A 9,411-nucleotide genomic window follows, 5' to 3' on the forward strand; every position below is an offset into this window, starting at 1 on the left:
CACCTGTCTAAGCCGTGAGCCGCCAGCTTCTCTAGGAGAATGCTGTGGGAGACGGTGTCAAAGGCCTTGCTGAAGTCCAGGTAGACCACATCCACAGCCTTTCCCTCATCCACTAGGCGGGTCACCTGGTCATTGAAGGAGATCAGGCTGGTCAAGCAGGACCTGCCTCTCATGAATCCGTGCTGGCTGGGCCTGATCCCCTGTTTGTCCCGCAATGTTTCTTATCTTTTTGCCAATTACTTAGCCATATTAAATAGCTAGCACATTTTTTCTTCTGCTAGCTAATGTTCACCTCTGTTGTGACTACTTAATTTCTTTAGAAGCTTTTGGTGTGAGACTTTATCAAAAGGATTGGGGAAATTCAGATAATTCATCTTAATCCATGTTCTAGTTGGCTCATTCAAAGAACTGCAAGAGATTTGCAAGGCAAGTGTCCCCTTTACAGGTGACTCTTCTCAGAGCTTATTTTTCACATCTGTTTTTTATTATAGCTTCTACTGCTTTGTCTTGTTCAGCTCTCATCTTATATGCCTGTAAATTCCCCTCACCTTCCCAGGAATCTCTTCTAAAGTTTGGCGTCATGTTTGCTTGCCTCTATTCATCAGGTATAAAGGAAATTTTTGGTGAGAGGTTACACACTGCTGTTAGTAGTTCAGCTGTTCCATCCTTCGGTTCTTTTTGAATACTTTAGTGAATTCTCTCTCGTTTTGGTGATTTATTGGAGTTCATTTGGTCTACTTGTACCATACTCACTTCCTCGGTTCCTTCGATTTCAGAGAAATTCACTGCTCAGTTCCTCCATCCCCCAAAAGGGTTCTTGTGTGGGAATCCACCCAATTTCTTCTACAGCAAAAATTGATGGAAAAAATTCATTTAGTTTCTTTACAATGCTTTTGTCATCTCTGAGTGTTCCTTTTGTGCCTTGGGTGTCAGCACTATTCAGTTAAACAAAGGAAGTTGATCACATTTAAACTGTTCGAACAATGTCTGATTGGTTTTGACAGGCAACTAGCAAGTCGCACAATTTCAGGCTCTATTTGGGAAGTAACACAGGACAGGAACTATTCTCCACAGTTTGGATGCAGTTACCCTGCTATAAATGGTAAGATAACATATGGGTATGATCATGCCATACCAGTAAGCTAAAGGACCAGGGAATGTGTCCTGGTGCAGTTTTGTTTAGCAGAAGAGATGTAGACTGGTTCTGTACTCCATGTTAGTCAGAACAGATCTGCCCAGCGTTTACATTTGATCTCTGACATTAAGCTTTTCTCCTTCATCTTCTTCTGAATAACTGATGCAAGACAACAGTCTCTAGTTTTTATCCTGGCAAAGCATTTTCTTTCTGCCCCCTTCAGTCAACTCTTGATGTTACTAATGTGAAGGGCTTCCTATTTTCAAAATTTGTAAGATAGAAATTAAATTAGGATAACAGAGAAATAGCATTTTTTTCTAAAAGAAAACAAAAAAGCTGCAACATGATTATAAACATGGCTTAAAGAACATATTTCACTGTGAAATAGACACCCAGGGCAGGATACAGGAGCCTAGATGTTGGGATCTAGGGCTATCTGAGATGCTCTATGGTGTCTACCTGGTCTCCATCTACTGCTCAGGGATATAAGTGGTGTCTTGTAGATACTTTGTTGTATCTGACAGGCTAATGACAATGTGTCTCAGGTTCCTTAGAGCATTTAAAATAGCACTCAGTTCCTATGTTTTAGTCAACTGAATTAAGCTTCTTGTCAGCTGAATTTCTTTCTAGGCTCCACTGACTGTACTAATTCAATTCATTGTCTGTAATGGAAGCTTAGACACCTACCTCATACCTTCCCTCAGAAACAGATATTTAGGCAACTTCTATTGACAAGAATAATTTGATTTAAATGTTATTGGAATAAGATGAATTGGGGAGACACTGGGATGAAACAGAAAGAAAAAGCTTCAGGCAGCAGGTATTTATAGTGCATTTAGGAAGTTTACAGGTGAAAGGGAAAAGGAGGGCACTTGGAGAGGCAAGCATAACGAAGTGTGTCAGAGTTGTCTTAAATATGTTGGTTCTTTGAGAAGGAATGCACTGATTAAAAAATAAAGGCTGGATTCACATTCACTCTATGGTGCCTTTAATACCTCTGGCTGTATAAAGGGACCTAAGGCAGGTATGATACCCCCACCTTATTGCAGCAATGTGAAAAGACCTCACTGTAACTAAGAATTCAATCCCAGCTAGGTAACTGGCACTACTGAGTTCATGTTTATTCTCTCTCAAGAGAAGTTACCTGTCAAAGACAAAAAAAACAACCACAAAACCCTCAAGGTCTTTATAGTAGCCATTAATAAAAGCTACATCTGGGATACGAGACTTGTCTTGGATATGTATGAGCTTGTTCAATGTCATTGGTAATCAACATTTTGCAGAATGATTTCTGCATACCTGCCCTACCCTGTGTAGCAGAAGAAATAATGAACATGCTCATTAATGTCTCTTCACAGCCCATTCCTGCACTGTCACCTCAGTCAATACCTAAAGGTCAGCTTCTGCCTTTGATCTCACATATGTATGACAGTAAAAATCTGAAGAAACAGACTTTTGTTAAAGAAAATATATTGTCAACTTACAAATTGGAGATATGTGAAAGTAATTCTTCCATTAAGAGTTGTTTTATTTAAGTTCAGCTTATGGAAATAATACAGTTTGTTTTGTTCCGAAGGGTTTGAAGCCTGCTGTGTCGCTCTAGCCTTGTGGCTGTGCTGTATTTTCTCACATCTGACATTATTACCAGAACATTCCACTTGCAGCACAGGGTTTGGCCCCAGAGTTTGCGGTACATAATTGTCTCTATTTGACTACCAAGTGTGTTGTGATCAGGATACTTGTGTGACTGGAGAAGCAGCTGGAACAGAAGTAGAGGCTAAGAAAGGACTGACACTTTAAAAGCATATGGCACAAACTTCTGATAGCTTCACTATTACAAACAATCTACAGTCATCACAAGCCTTTCTGCTATAATAACCTGAATCTATTGAACATTTTCTGCTAGCTACATTAAGCGCCAATATATTCATTTCAGACCTTCTGACTCTGATCTTTTTTATGCTAACTTTGGTAAAATGCAACTCCATTCCCCTTGAATTATTCCTGGACCACATCAAAGGAAATGGGAGGAGAAGCAAGCACTGGAATACTCACTTTGAATCCTCCATTTTAGTTAAAAATATTTTTTTCCAAGTCCTGAATTATAGCTTTTAATGCATTAAAAAGCAAGGTATAGCTTAAATGAAAGATCGTTCTTGATGTACTTAAAAAAAATGCAAAAATCTGGGATCCAAGAAAATGGTGGGAGGGAGACAAGCTAGAAAGATTTTAGTTTGATTCATCTCTTTGATAGGAAAAATTGTTGACAGAATAGAGTTCTCCACAGGGGTGAATGAGCACACAGGCAGGGCAGGGGGAAGCCTCCAGATCATGACCCCTCTTTCTACCTCTCCTCTGTATCTGAACAGAGTGTGTTCCCCATGAGCTGTCGTGCTTATAAAAATTGAGTGGGGTCGGAGGGACGTCTGCATCAAGCTGTAGCAACACAGAAGCTAAATGCTTGAAAAAGCCATTTTGGCTGTACATTGGCTTGTACATTCTCTGTCTGTCCAGTGCTCTGTCTGTCTGAAATTAAAATGTATTGCTGTTTTGTTCAGAGTAGGCAAACAAGGAAATACTCAAAGTTTTGGGAATGTCTTTTGGAAAGTCACCAAAACTCAGTGCAAAGAGATTTGCAGAGCCTTCTTACTAATGAGTGTTTTGTTTTGAAATGATAGCAACTGGGATTTCTTCCGAGGAAGGAACATTTCCTCGCTCCCACCTGGAAGCCAAATCAGCAAAGCTGCGTGGCAGCATGGGCTCCTTGCTCAGAAGAAGCAGGGAGCAGTGCTTTTGTGTAGCGTCAGCTAAAATCGTTATGCAGTCCCATCTGTTATATCTCATCACAGAGCTTGCTGGAATTTTTTTTTGGTTTATTGTTATCTCTAAAGAATTGTTAAAGAAGGTATATTTAAAGGCACCACTGTCTAGAACAGAGTACCAATATCTATACAGTTCTAGCTTGTCAGAGACCAGCTGATTTTTGTGGTATTGCTTTCTCAGATTTACTTACAGAAGACCATGACCAAGAGAATAACATATTCAGAGTTTTGGAAAAGAAGTTTTATTTGTGTTATGAGAATGTATATCGAAGCATTATAGAACTGTTTGGGATTTGTCTTAGATTTATTTTTAATGGTATTCCCAGAGGCTCACATTTCAACGTGGCTCACATTTTAGTACACAGCTTTCCTTGTTTATCAGAATCTTACAAACTGCGTTTCCTTTATAGCCTTTTATAAAAGGCTATAGGGGACTCAAGTTCACAGTACGCCTGAAGATAAATCTGCAAAGGAACTTCAGCATTTCAAAGCTCAGTGCTGAAATGCTTAACTCTTGGGTGTTCTGCTTTGTGGAAACCTTGATGTATAGCATCCAATGTCTGATATCTACAGGGAAAAGTCTAGGCAAAATAAAAGCAACAAAATGAGTGAAAATTTGCCTGAATTGCTTAGTGCTGCTGTTGAAAATTCTTCTGGAGTTCAATGTTCAAAGTGTGGGGGGGAAAAAAGCCCACAACAAAAAACACAAAAACAAACTTTCCCCCAAGCAAAATCTGTATACAGCTAGTGGTTCATGAGGGAGTTCATGGGGGTTGATAAGAGACCTCTGCATATTCTGACCAGACTATCTGGATAGCTGAAAAGGGTATATGTAAGGAAGTGCTGTAAGTGCAGGGTTGCACAGCACTCAATAACTCTTTGGAAATTGCTCTGCTTTGGGTATTCAGTTAACCGCTGGAAAAGGGACTTCAATCTGATTCTTTTGTCTCAGTATTCATAGTACTTCTAGACCAAGAGCCTAAAAAGTCAACCTTTCTCTCTGGCTCTATCAGTAATTAAAGAAATTAAGTGAAAGAATGTCAAAATGAAAGATTCAGGGTAATTTTGTCAGAAAAACGAGAATTTGGAGAATTAGAAACTTGTTCTGGTGTGTGTGGCCAAGTCTCTGCTTTGAAACCAGCAGGGGGAAAAGAAATAAAATCCTGCCTGCCAGGTAAGTGCTCTGGCAATTGGGTAAAATGGACGCAGATGTGATCCTGGAAGGTCAATCATCACAATCTTTTGCAGAAAGTTTCATCTGAGGATTGTTTTAAAACCCAATTGACCTGGCATCACAGGGTAATGGGGCAGGGAGAATCCAGAATGAGGATTAACCTTTTCTATGATTATAGCATAAACACAGGCACCAGCAGGACTTGGGGAAGTTGCAAGTGGAAGATTACACTGTGGTGTAAATGCTGGAAGTACATTTTTTTCTATGTCAGATATATGCCTAAAACTCTTGTTGAACTTAACCTTTTGAGACTAATCCTGGTTATACTACAGGTGTATTCTACTGACTTAAAAAAGCTGACCTCACTGGAGAATCTTCTGATAACATCGGAGTCTAGTTTAAAAGACACTTTGTTCCTGAGGGCAAGTGAATTTACTTGGTGAGGAGTTAGACACAATTTCTATTGCTAGCAGTACCCATCAGACCAAAGCAAGTACTTGTATTTCTGATGGTGCTATAATGTTATCTGTGTAGTGAACCTTCATTCAACAGTACTTCCGCATGGTCTGAGGACTAACTCTTGTAGCATGGGCTAAAAGGGAAAGTGACAGGTGCCACCACGGTTTGCTATTCCTGTATATGTACCCTCAAATTACCACATTCCTCACACCTCGGTATTCAAGCTTAGACAGGATTTCTCAAAGATATGTGTAAGATGTGCAAATCAAAGCCATATGCTGCAAAAAAGGAACAGATATGTTATGCCATGCCTGTACTTAAACCTCTGAGAGAATAAATGTATCCAAAAGGATCTCCCCAACTCTGAAAATAGCTGGTTAAAAGATGGGTACTCGATGTGGCACAGAATGCAACTAATGTTCATGCTGAGATGTCTTTATGGAATATTTAAGTAATATGGCCCAAATTAATCTCATCTAATGTTAGACATAGCAATGCACTACTTAGGCTAGAAGTGTAGTTATCTGTGTCTCCCTCTATAGTCAGCAAGAGGGAAAACACTTCAAGATGATATTTCACACTACGTAAGATCCAATGACTTTGGAAATCTCTCTTTGCTGCATGTGCATTTTGATTAGGTGGAATGAACCTGGTCATCTGCGTGAAAAAGCTTGTAGAGCATGAGGTGAGGAGACAGAGATCCTGAGAAAAACTGGGAACAGATTGCCAGCTTTTGCAGTGTCAGGGTTATCCTTGCTGAACAAGGGTTTGGATCTCTGCTCTGCAGATGGAACAAATAACTTCTGATGTTCAGCGTGGGGTGGGAAGGTGGGGTGGATCATAGGAGCAAATAGACTGAAGCACAAACAGAGACAAGGAACAAGATTTTCCAAAGGCTGCAGAAGGGACTGTGTCAAATCTGTTGCCACTCAGGAAGCCTCCGAAAATTGCTGGACTCAAAATAAGACTGGAGAAATGGGCACAACTTTCAAGGACATAGCAGGCAGGGAAGAAATTTATTTTCTAACTTTTTTTTTAGTTTAGTCTGTTCCACTTTGGTTTTCTCTCTTTAAAGAGTCATAAATCATGACCTAGCAATTCAACGCTCTCTTGGTATTTTTGGTGTGTTCACTTAAAAAGAACAGCAAATCCCTTCAAAGCTCTGGCTGGGTTGAATGTCCTGGCTCCCCATGCTAGAGAGTTGTGGAGTGCTTTTCCCTGATTACAGAAATTGAAGCTTCTGAAGAAGACAGATGTTATCTCTCTTATTTGCCTCTGGGCTCCTAAATTTCACTCCACTGAACAAAGAATAAGATTCTTTTTACCCAGTTGTTTTACAGCGATGAATTCTCTTCTTACGATCTTTTGCAGCAAAGCTAAGGGACAGTTTCAAGAAACACCTTCCTCTCCTTCTTCCCCCTCTCTGCCCACCCCCAGACTCTCAGTTTCTAGCAGGCAGAGGCACAGGGTCTCTCATACACCCTCTATCTCTGCTGCAGAAAAGTGTGTCTTTCTGAGTCTAAGTGGTTATACATTGCCTCTGAGCCCCGCAGTAATTCACCGCAGCCTTTGGGCTGCTGTTAGTTATGTTATAAGCTATACCAGTGGGCATTGACATCCTTGGAGGCAATCCACCTGCTCAGGCTGGCAGGAACTCAGAGTGCCAGAGACTAGGAACAGCCAGTTTTTACCCCTTTAACATATGGCCTTGGTCATGAGAGAGAATCCAGTGATAATTCAGAAAGGCATTAAAATCAGTTGGAGTTTCCATAAGCAGAATTCGTAGCCTGCCCCAGTGCAGAAGCTATTATTCATTTTAAACTTCTTCAGGAACATATTTGCAGAGACTGTTTCATATCTAGTGCTAATTAATGGCTGGGCCTTAAGGGAGCAATATAAAAGTAGCAACTGGGCTTGCTTAACTCTTTTTTCATGTTTACTTTCATTATCTGTTCTGTGGCTAACTTTTGAGAATGAAATCTAACACCATTTTTGTGGCTAATGCAACAAACATGCTGTTGATTTTGCAACATATCGATAAACTTTTTATTTTTTTATAAACCTCTTTTGAAAAGAGGTTAATTTATTTTCTTCATAGAGACAGCCTGTAGAGAGGAAAAGTTTTTTCCTTTCCTTAAGTCTGCTATGAAATATAGGTTGTTCAAGTAGAATTATCTGCCAAGTAAATTTCAGTCACACACTTGCAAATGAATGTAGCCCCAGAATTGCAAATTAAGGCTGAGTTCAAGAGCTCTTTGAAAATATCTTTCTGAACTTTAAGGCATGGATTCCCTTCACTTAATTTTGGGCCCTTAGGGGCCTAGTCTGTAGTCTTCTCTCCCTCTCCAGTCAACGGGAGAAGCAGGTACCGCGGGATGCGCAGGAGGGTTTATGCAGGCTGGCCTCTTGAAGCATGCGTCTCTGCTGAGCTCTGACACCTCAGCTGGCTGTGCTTGCAGAGAAGTAAAAATGTGGCATGCAGGAGGGAGGAGAAAAGGCTGCTTTTATTTTATATTTTCATCAGTTTTGTGAAGTGGCTAAAACCTAAGGAAAGTGATAATCCTGCTGCATAGTTTCCTTGGCTGTTTTCAGGCAGTCCAGTAGATAAGAGACATCTCAGGACTTCTTCTGAGAGCTGTCCTTAAAAACAAAGATCAGTGTTCTCTATCCTCTCATTGGTACCAAACTCCAGAATTGCTTCCACGGTAATTCACAGAAATGTCTGCAGAATAAGTAGTTACTGACTAGAAATATCAGGAGTCCAAACAGAACTTCTACATGAAAAACCATCTGTGATAGGGTAAAACCCACAGGCTCCTCAAGTGCATATATTTCTGCCTATCTTGAGAGAAGAAAAAGCTTCAGTAGTTCTGATATTTAATGAGTGACCCTTTTTGTTGGGACAGAGATCAAAGACAACAAAATCAAAGGGGATTACAGCCAGAGTTGGCCACAGTATGTGCCCTTTTTCTGCAGGAACATTAAAAAACCAAATAAATAAATGTCAACCAGTTCTCAGATGACAGTTTTAGCAAGTTATGAAAAGCTTTACCCAAGTCCAAGGTAAATGGTAAAGCGGGTCAGAAGACCACCACCATAGAAGCATCACCCACTGAACAGCCACACCATCTTACAGTTACTACTTTGGTTTTGTTCAGCTTGCATTTCATAGAGCTGTAGGATACACATTACTGAATAAGAACAGTTGGTCAAAATGGAAACTGCAGCGTAGGAGACAGAAGAGCAGATTAGATCAAGTAACATCTGCATAGCTATAAAAGTGCACACTATGGCTTTGTAAGGCTGAGCCAAAAGAACAAAAAGAGGACTCAAAACATGGATATCATAGGGAAAAAAACCAAACAACCCCACAGCATTGTGCTGACCCAAAAAGACTATCACTGAGCAGCATGTGAAATAGGATTTAAACCATGACAGAATTCCAGAGGGCACCTTCAGCAGCACAGGGCTTGCTAAAAGCATGCTGGAGCAGGCTGGCTTAGCACTGAGGAAAACACATCCTCTTGCTCAATCTGTGACAAGCCTTCCTGCAGAAAGTGGGCTCCTCTTTCTTTCACTGAAGTGGCTGATTATGCCTCACTGCTTAGCTGGACCAAGAGGGTTTTTTGGTAGGCTAGCTGCTTTGCACAAAAAAGGAATGGACAGACAGTCTAGCCATCCTGAGGATGTACATCACCATGCAAGAATTGACCAGAACAGCTGCATTTCTCACTGTCTTTAATGTAGTTAACCTAACTGATAGGAACCTAACGTTATTCTGATGTTTTAGAGGGGAACTTAAGTCAACAAAGCCCATGGGC

The sequence above is a fragment of the Aptenodytes forsteri genome, unplaced genomic scaffold, assembly GCF_000699145.1.
Source record: "Aptenodytes forsteri isolate BGI_AS27 unplaced genomic scaffold, ASM69914v1 Scaffold138, whole genome shotgun sequence".
Classification (NCBI taxonomy): Eukaryota; Metazoa; Chordata; class Aves; order Sphenisciformes; family Spheniscidae; genus Aptenodytes; species Aptenodytes forsteri.